We start from the raw sequence: 10133 nt of genomic DNA on the forward strand, positions 1-10133 counted from the left end.
ACAGAAAATCTACGCTGATCCTAAGCGTAGGAACGTGGAGTTCTAGGTTGGGGACCACGTGTTTCTGCGACTTTCACCATTGAGGGGTGTGAGGAGGTTTGGAGTGAAGGGCAAGCTGAGCCCTCGATTTGTTGGACCTTTTGAGATCCTGGAGAGGATTGGGCAGGTGGCGTATAGGCTGGCCTTACCACCGTCGCTATCAGGAGTTCATAATGTCTTTCATGTCTCCATGTTACGGAAGTATGTTTCTGATACGACACATCTACTGAGGTACGAGGATTTAGAGTTAAAGACAGATTTGTCCTATGAGGAGCGACCAGTTAAGATTTTGGATCGGAAAGACAAAGTCTTACGGAATAAGGCAATTCTGTTGGTGAAAATATTATGGAGAAATAGCAAGGTCGAGGAAGCGACCTGGGAGTTAGAGACAGCGATGCGGGAACAGTATCCTGAGCTATTCAAGTAAATTTCGAGGACGAAATTCTCATTAGGAGGGGATAGTTGTAACGACCCAAATTCGTTAATAAGGCTTAAGGGCCTAGATTAGTGTGCCGGGAGGGCATAACTGGGATTAGAATGAATGCTATTGATTTAAATGCGTAAATATATGATTAATTGTGTGTTTATGATAATTGATGATATTATATGATGATGTGATATATATGTTTGAGATATATGCGAGAACCACTTTATGATGTGGATAATTCTGCAGCCGGCGACTTGAGGCGATCCTAGGGCTAGATAGCGGGAAAAGTCACAACAGGGTATTATAATTGACTTTGGACAAGTCAGGGGTATTTTAGGTATCATGTAGTGATTTGGACTATCGGGTGATGAAAATAAATAATTGGAGATATATTTGAGGTTAGGATGTCTAGGCGGGATTATTGGGGGATTTTACCATTTTGGCCTCGGGGACATTTCAGCACCCCGAGCTTTGGGATTAGTCTAATAATCTAAGGATATACTTGGAAGATTTAGAAAATACTAGACAGAAAAGTATAAACCAACCCTATCTCTCCTTCTCTCTCTTTTCTCTCTTAGCAAAGGAAAAACTACTGAAATTTGAGAGAGAACTGCTGGAATTAAGCTGTGTCTTTAGGAATTGAAGGGAATAATCTGGAGGATTAGCTCAGGAACTGATCAAGGTTTGAACTAGTGCTAAGGTAAGTTTTGAATTTTCGTTTTTGGGGTTAGGAACTTAAAAAAATGGCTGAGTTTTAAGCAGTTATGATTTTGACATTCAAGGTGGAAATTGAGGCCTGAAACTTTGAAGATAGGTCAGGGGACTCTTGGAGAAACGATTCTACAGCTGAGGTAAGGTTTAATTTAAAGTTTGATTGTTGAATTTGAGAGTTTTCATGGCTGGTTTTGAGTTATGTGGGTTTGAAATTTCAGAAATTAGAATTGGGATTTTATTGAGTCTTAGGTTGGATTTCTGGTTGGATTGCGTTGTTTTAATCATTCTAATGTTGTTATTATTAATTGGTTTTGAGTTGGGGGATTTGGGATAGCTTAAGGTGAGGTTTAGAGATTGAAAATGGTGGTTTTTTCTGGGTTCGAAGGGTCGGGCCGCGGCATGGTTCTTGGTGAGCCGCGACCCTTCGAGGTTGCTGCATACTGAGGAAGGAGGGTGGGCCTAGGCATGGTCCAAGCAATGCCGCGGCCCTTACCTGTTTTTTTGCCTTGGATGGCTTTGTTTGGGGGCCATGCCGCGGCATGGGTGGCCTATGCCGCGGAGCTTAAGGGATTTTGGGATTTTAAGATTTTAGGCTTGGGAATCTAACCTAGGGTGCTCGGGGTTGAGTCTTTTACCATATTTGGTGAAGTTCAATTTTCCGAGTACTAGAACTTGGCTTGGAAACTCATTTAAGGTTGTTAATGGTGTCTTTCTTCATGGTTGTGACTAGGTGTTAAGCTAGGGCTCGAGGATCGGATCGCGCTCAAGGAGTATCGCCCGTAACTAATTCATCTGAAAGCTAAAGGTAAGAAAACTGCACCTGGTTGAATATATGTGACGGGACTAAGGGCTCCCTATTGTAAAATCTTGAAAAGATGGTATTGTGCCATGCAAGCCATTTAGTGAACCAACGGCCTAAGGGTGCCAAGGGTCTCACTAGCGCACAGGGCGCGGCTCGGCCACTGGTAGCCGAGGACAGCTTATTATGCACTGAGCTTGGTCTAAGCGGGCCAGAGTCAGTGGGTTAAACAGAGGGTGCGACCTAAGTCGTCAGCCCTGAATATTATGTGATATGAACAGTATGTGTGATTGAATATATCTTGCATTGGATTGTACATGCCGATTATCTGTTGTGGATTGTCTGATGAGTATACATGCTTACTAAGCTATTCGTCTGTTATTATTGTTTGAGTTATCTATGATGTTTTCTTGCTGGGCCTTGGCTCACGGGTGCTACGTGGTGCAGGTAGAGGCAAGGGCAAGTTAGATCAGCCCTGACTGGAGAGCTCGGTGAGCGAAATGTACATAGCCAGGTGCTCGGCCGCCACGGTTGAGGTCTAGGCAAGAGCATGGAACCTAAAGACTGTCTGTTTTTCCTTACTATGGCTAGTGGATACTCATGTACTTTTGGGAGTCTGTAAACTTATTTTAACTTTGTTTTGTATGGGATCCCTTGTTTACTACAGTTTAAATATATGAAATGAGTCTTTTGAGACCAAAACCTTTTTAACCATAGATCTTACATGTTTAATGACACGTTTTCAAGTTAATGACTTGATTAGCGAGTCTTGCACCGTTATAAGTACACAGTGTAACGGTCTTGGCTATCCAGGGCGTTACAAACTCCCATAGACCTAACCGTAACTTCAGAGTCCAATTATTTACCTTGTATCCTTCAATAACACTCTTACTAGATTGACAATCTTTTTCCATAAGATCTTATCTTATAACTATAATCTCATTAAACTTTCCTTTCACAATAATTATGCTGAAACCCCAGGGTTCCCTTACCTCACAAGCAGTGACTATTGTACATTCCTATCTTGTCATTAGCACCAGTAATACCCATAAGCCACCACCCATACCAGGTGTTGACGCGGTTTTTCACCAACAGTGTATTAAGAAATGATAAAGGGAGATTAGTGCTGAATGGTAAATAGTAATGAAAAATAACCAGAATTCACTCAAGAATCCATAACTTTTACGTGGTTTAGTGGTTAAAATCCACCTAGTCCACGAGTCAATATTATTGTTGTTTCTTTCTCTATTTTGGCAGAGTTTCGGTATTACAGAATAATCCTCCCCTTTCCCATCCAATATTCCCAGTATTTATAGGGAAATTCCATGGATAGCTTTGGGTAACGGCGTGGGTCAATCACACACTTACATAATGTCTATATTCAATACAAATAATTCCCATTTATATTGGGATATGATTTGATCACAAAATAAATATGTCCTGCGATCTTGGATAATAAATATGACAACTTGGACATGAATGAGCGTATAAACAAATCCCGAATCTTTGGAGATTATTTAGTGTGTGTTATATCTGAATCACCCCGAGCTGCATATATTCCACGAGCTTGTATCCTGACAGCTATCCGACCCTGAGCTAGTGTTTTGATAATTTATCTTTGTCATAGTTCATGGTACAATCATAACATCCAATACCAGGTCTGACCACTACGCACTTCGAGCTAAACCTCGAGCTGTCCGTATAGATGATAATCAGATATTCTACTTGATTACTTTTCCATGTATTTATCCGCCAGCTGTACCCGAGCTGAATGAATGAAGTCGTGCTAAGATTAGGGTGCAACATTTGCCCCCCGAGCTGCTCGTGTATGATGTCGTCATTTTCTGACCTACACAGTGGGGGCTTTTAAACTTCTGCTACATGAAACCATGCATGCCTACTACTCAAGTATTAGACACATGGTCTACTGCGATTAGCGTCTATTTCGGTTTCGAGGACTGCAATAATTGTCTTGTCGACTTTTTTCCGCCATGTGGTCTGTTTAACCCTAGTTCTTGGATCTCGAATTAACCCCATTAAACGGTCTAGATCGATTTCCATGGTTTACGTATAAAAAGGTGATCAGTCTACAACCTCACCACCTTTGCATTCAAAAAGAAAATACCCTTTTTCACATTTTTCAACTTCCTTCTTCTTTCCCAGAATTTCCAGAACTATTATTCGGGCCTAAATACTCAGATGCACTCCAAGAGTTTTCTGTGATCAGAATCTACACCCCCAACTGTCGAACACATTTCTTGTAAGTATCTCTATCTTTCATGACCCAAAGAAACTTCTTTTTTGGCTTTTTCTTTTTTTTTTTTTTTTAAAAAAACAATGTTCAACATTCGTTATTGTTAGAATTATATGAATGCCAATAGGGAATAGGTTTCGACTTTAGGGTCCATAAGTGAAACCGAATAAATTTTCACAAAAGAAGTATTCATAAAACTGGGTAATTTTTTGGGTTAATCTGTGGTAGTTATAATGTCAAATAGGTTTAGAAAATACTTGTTTCGGGCATAAAAATCTTAAGGTCTCTAGGTTTAATACCAGGTATCTTAAAGGTTATGATTCCTTAGGCAGTTGTGCACAAAACTGCTTTTCAAGGGAAAGTAGTGGCATGATGTTTCTGACACACGGATCCCTAAACATCAGGGGACTGTTAAGAAACCGAGGCGCGTAGCCTAGGATATCGTGTGGCATAACGCGATGGGGCTAAGGCTAACTTCAGCTCGTATAACAAAAATAACCCATTTCGTCCATGCCCTCGCGACATAGTTATAGATCATCTTAGGTCGCCTACTAACTAGGCCGCTTTGTCGTCAGGCGATCTGATGGCTCCTCCGAAGAAAAATGCCTCGAGCTCATCTACTCAGCACAAAAACTAGGGGAAATAGGTCGCCTCCGATTCTCCCATCCTACACTTTGGTCCATTGGTGGAGAAGGAGGTTGTTATTGACCCCAATGCTTATTTCGAACCTGAGTGTATAATCTCAAAAATCATGACTCAAGGGAAGGTCAACAAAATCATGTTGAGTCGCAACATAGAGATAGGATCTGGCGGTCTTCTCGCCTCACCTGTGTTTGAGGAGGAACAAATCTATGCCCCCTTCCAAGATGATTATGCGGCCTGGAGCGACGAGCATTGAAGGTTGGCACCTTCCTTCCTTTGGACCAGTATTTCGTAGACTTCTTGAACTACGTGAAACTGGCTCCATTCCATCTCTGCCCAAACTCCTACACGCTTATGGAAATGCTAAAGTATTTATTTCTGAAGCATGAGTGGGAGGTCCCCACCCCGGCAGACATATTATACTTCTTCTGCCTCAAAGCTAGCCCTGACCAGAGAGGACAAGGTGATGGGTTTTATTACCTCACGCGGTTTCCAAACTCCGCCCCCGTCTTCGAGATTCCCAACCATCCAAATGACTATAAAGTTATATTCTTTATATCGAATGGCTTCAGGAATTGTGAACACCGATACTTAAACCATCCTCATAAGTCTTATATCTTTATAAACTCCGCTCGTGAATTTTTTTCCTTTAAAATATTTCTTTTTTGTACATGTCTTAATTGAGTTTGTTTCTCGTGCAACCATATTTGCAAGGATAGAAAAATCTGTGACCCCATGGCAAAAAGGATTATTGTCAGGTCATGAACGATGCCACCATGTTTGTATGAAAGCTGATCGAAGAGGGGCAGACATTAGCTCTGAGGACTCGAGCTCCGCTCCCAACTATCCTCGAGCTTCCCTCTCCTCGAGAGGCCTTACCAACCGCTGAGGACACCGGCAAGGAAGAGGTCGAGGTGCCTCTTGTGTAGAAAAGATGGGCTCCCGAACTTTACCATGGACCCAACTAAAACCGAGTTGCATTAGGGGCAGCAGCTGCCCCCTCCGACCAAGGTAACCCATACTTCTTTAGGAAGTTAGATAGGGTTGTTGTCGACTTTAGTTTAATACGTTATAACCCAAACCAGCTCGTTAGCCGTCACCCTACCAACCCGGATGTAAATGTAACCCTTCTCCAATGTGTAGATCGCCTAGTGGTACGCTACGACCATAGCTACCCTAGAGGCACTGTTTAGTTGATGACACCCTAAACTTTAGATCCACCATTTTTTAAGAATACGGGACGAACCGTAGGAACTGGCTTTCATTGCTCCATGGTGCATTTGCCCCTGGGTTCAGAAAATACATAGACACCAGCCCCGAGGAAGGACCTAAACCCCCTAGGATCCAAGACATATTAACTTTATATTCCCCTTCTCCTCCATTAACTCCAGGGCTAGAGGTCGTGCCTATCCCGGTCAAAACACCCGAGTTGGTGATAATAGATTCCTCCCCCATTCTGAAGGGTAGGATCTTTGTTTCCTCCTATTTATTTATATATGTTTTTTTACACAACTTTTGTGAACTAACTCTCTTTGTTCTTTTTAGGTGAAGAGATGGAACAAACAAGAGCTCCCGACCTAAGGACTGCTTTTCAGGCTAAAAAGTCTGGAGCGGGCCCTGTTGTGAGGAGGCCTAAGGTGGCGAAGAAGGCCACCCCTAAAACAGGGGATACTGTAAAATACTCCTCTAAGGATAAAGACACGGGCTCCTCCCGGGAGCCAGCTCTGGTGGCTAATGTCATTGCTGAGCAACTTCCTCCTCCCCCTTCTCGACATATGCCTCCACCTCCCCAAGTTATTCAAGTTGAGGCCCCCATCGTCCGAATACCTATGGAAACACAGGACCTGGAAAAGATCCCCGAGGCCTTTCGAGGTATAGTATATGAGATGGTGACTCATATGGTGGGCCACGCATACAAAGCCAGTGCGAGGGGCCTGAGGGCCATAGAGGAGCATAATCCGAAGGATGTTCTTGAATCTGCCATAGGGATTAACCTCATCGTGAGTCCTTCCATAACTAATTTTTTTCCTTTTTGTTTAATATGTTTTTCCTCTTTTTTATATATCTTTGAGCTTGTCCTGTTATTCTGCAGTTTATCCTGGCCCAATACCAGAGCATAGCTCGTGCCAAGGCCAAAAATGAAGAAATCTGAGTTGAGTTGGCTACTGCCAAGGCCGCCTTGAAGACTGCTCAAGAAAATGAGCAGGCTGCCAAAGTTGCTTTAATAGTCACTTAATAGAATGAACATGCTGCAAAGGCTGCTCTTACCTCTTCCCAAGAAAATGAGCAGGCCGCAAAGACTGCATTATCTGCCTACCAAACTCAGGCCGCAGAAGCAAACCACTGAGCTAAACAACTTCAGGCCGAGATTAATGAGATCAAAGCAAAATTGCTTGCGGCCGAAGCTAAAGCCAAGGAGGAAGCGGCAGTGTCATCATCAACCATGGAGGAGATGCTATACCATTGTTGGGCCATTAACCAAGATGGGAACTTCTCCTTCATGGAACCCAGGCTGTGGGATCCATACCTAGTTAAATTCAAGGCTCGGCTTCTGTAACAACCCTCAGAGATGGGTGAGGCCTTCGTTGTGGTGGAGGGAGATGGTGTGGAAGTTACCTCGGCAGGGCGAGCTGATGGAGCCCAATGATCTCCTTTATAATTTTCTTTATACTTGTCTAACAATCTTTTGTTATTAAACAATTGCCTTCAAGCTTAGTTCAAGGTTTTTTCTCCTCGATGTGACAATATATTTGTTTGTCTAATTTTAATATATATCTAACTTTTGATCCATTCGTCTTTCCTTTATCAACTTCTCATGCTTATGAATCCTTAGACTCTTGTACATTCGATATTTTAGGAATCAACTTTTAGATTGAGATAGATTTTGTCGATTTTGGTTATGTCCAAGTTTTTGTTCGCTTATTTGTGTCACACATGTTAAGAATCAGGCCTCAAACTTGGTTATATCCATGTTTTTTTTAATGATTTATACTTAGTTCGTACTATGTTTATCGAAAACTCGAGCTTTAAAAACCGTTGAATGATCAATTTTTTAAAATTTCTAAGTTTTCGGACCTGGTTACATCCGGGGTTTTAAATGATTTAAACTTAGTTCGCGCTAGGTTTATTGAAAAACTCGAGCTTTAAATAATTTTTCCAAGCTTCTAAGATTTTAATCTTATTTGAGTAGGCTTAATCTTGCCTACCTCGGTTATGTGCCCCCCAAGTAACCAGAATGTATAAACTTTCTTGGTTGCTTCTACAAATATCAGAACACGAGCTTGCAATAACAATACTAAGAAATAGTTATTTAACAATCCATCTATTATTTTATCAAAACGGCTTTTATAAAATAAGCCTTACATTGATGGTTGTACTATTGATAATACTATTTCAAATGTAGAGCATTCTAGGTCTGTGGGACAACTTCCCCATTTAGTCGAGCTATCTTGAAAGTTCCCTCACGCAAGACTTCTACGACTTGGTATGGTCCTTCCCAGTTTGGGCCCAATACACCATCTTTGGGGTCTTTATTTGCCAAAAAGACCCGTCTGAGAACTAGGTCGCCCAATCAAAGTTTGCGCCTCTTAACTTTAGGTTTAAATTAGTGAATGCTTTTTTGTTGATAATGGGCGAGCTGTAATTGTGACTCTTCTCATTTTTCTTCAATCAGATCGAGAGATACGTTAAGTAGTCCATCATTTTGTTCTTGATTGAATGTCCTTTGCCTGTGAGTAGCTACCATGGCTTCGATTAGAAGCACGATCTTGCTTCCAAAAGTTAAGGAAAAAGGCGTATGCCCCGTGGAGGTCTTGTGAGAAGTTTTGTAGGCCCAAAGTACTTGCAGAAGCTGTTCAGGCCATATTCCTTTGGCTTTGTCTAACCTCTTCTTCAGGCTTGCATAAAGGGTTTTTTTTACAACCTAGACCTGCCTGTTGACTTGCGGATATGCTACTAACGAGAAACTCTTCGTGATGCCATATTTTTCACAAAAGTCAATGAAGAGATTGATGTCGAATTATGTCTCGTTTCCTGACACGATCTTTTTAGGAAGCCCAAACCGACATATAATATTCTTCACCACGAAGTCCAGGACTCTTTTTGAAGTGATGGTTGCTAGAGGCTTGGCTTCTACCCACTACGTGAAGTAGTCAATCGCCACTACTGCGTAATGAACTCCCCCCTTTCCCATAGGCAGGGAACCTATTAGGTTGATTCCCCATACCACAAATGGCCATGGGGATGAAATCATCGTTAGATCGACTGGAGCAGCTCGGGCAACCATGGCGAAATGCTAGCATTTTTTGCACTTCTGAACATACGAGATCGAGTCTTTCGTTAAAGTGGGCCAAAAATAGCCCTGCCTCAGTATCTTCGGTGCCAGGTTTTGCCCCCTAGCATGATCTCCACAAAAACCTTCGTTTATTTCTTGTAAAATGATTTTCTCTTCCTCGGGCAGAACACATCATAGGAGAGGCAATGAATGACCACGCCGATATAAGGTTCCATCTACCATTACATATCGTGGAGCTTGATAAAGTACTTTTCTTGCGTCTTTTCTGTCATCGAGTAACTTTCCAATTGTGACGTATTCCATTATGGGAGTCATCCAGGTTGGCCTTATATCGATCATTACGACCTCTATCACTTCCCTTGTCACGCTCAGGCTCTCCAAGAACTCCACTGGCACCACATTCAATGTCTCAGCCTCTTTTGTTGTAGCGAGCCATGCCAAAGCATCAGCATTAGAATTTTTCTCACGGGGTATCTTTTCAACAGAGTTGTACTCAAATTCAGACAGTTCTCCCTTATCTTAGCTAGGTAGGCCTCCATTTTGGTACCTCGAGCTTGATACTTTCCCTATACCTGATTGACCACGAGCTGAGAATCACTATAGCATTGGATGGATTTTTCCTTGAGCTCCCTTGCCACTCTTAGCTCTACTAGTAAGGCCTCATATTTGGCTTCATTGTTGGATGCCTCGAATCTGAATCTCAGAGTTATATGAAATTGATGCCTTTCTGGTGAGACTAAGATGATCCCAGCTCCCAATCCATTCTCATTTGACAATCTGTCAACGAAGATTTTCCATAACTCCTGCACCAGCTCCCTCAAGAGCTCCTCTTGAAATTTGATGCATTCAGCAATAAAATCAGCAAGGGCTTGACTTTAGATTGAGGTCCATGGCACGTACAATATCTCAAACTGGCTAAGTTCAATGGCCCATTTTAAAAGACGTCCCAACGTTTCAAGTTTTT

Source organism: Humulus lupulus, chromosome 9 (assembly GCF_963169125.1).
Source record: "Humulus lupulus chromosome 9, drHumLupu1.1, whole genome shotgun sequence".
Classification (NCBI taxonomy): domain Eukaryota; kingdom Viridiplantae; phylum Streptophyta; class Magnoliopsida; order Rosales; family Cannabaceae; genus Humulus; species Humulus lupulus.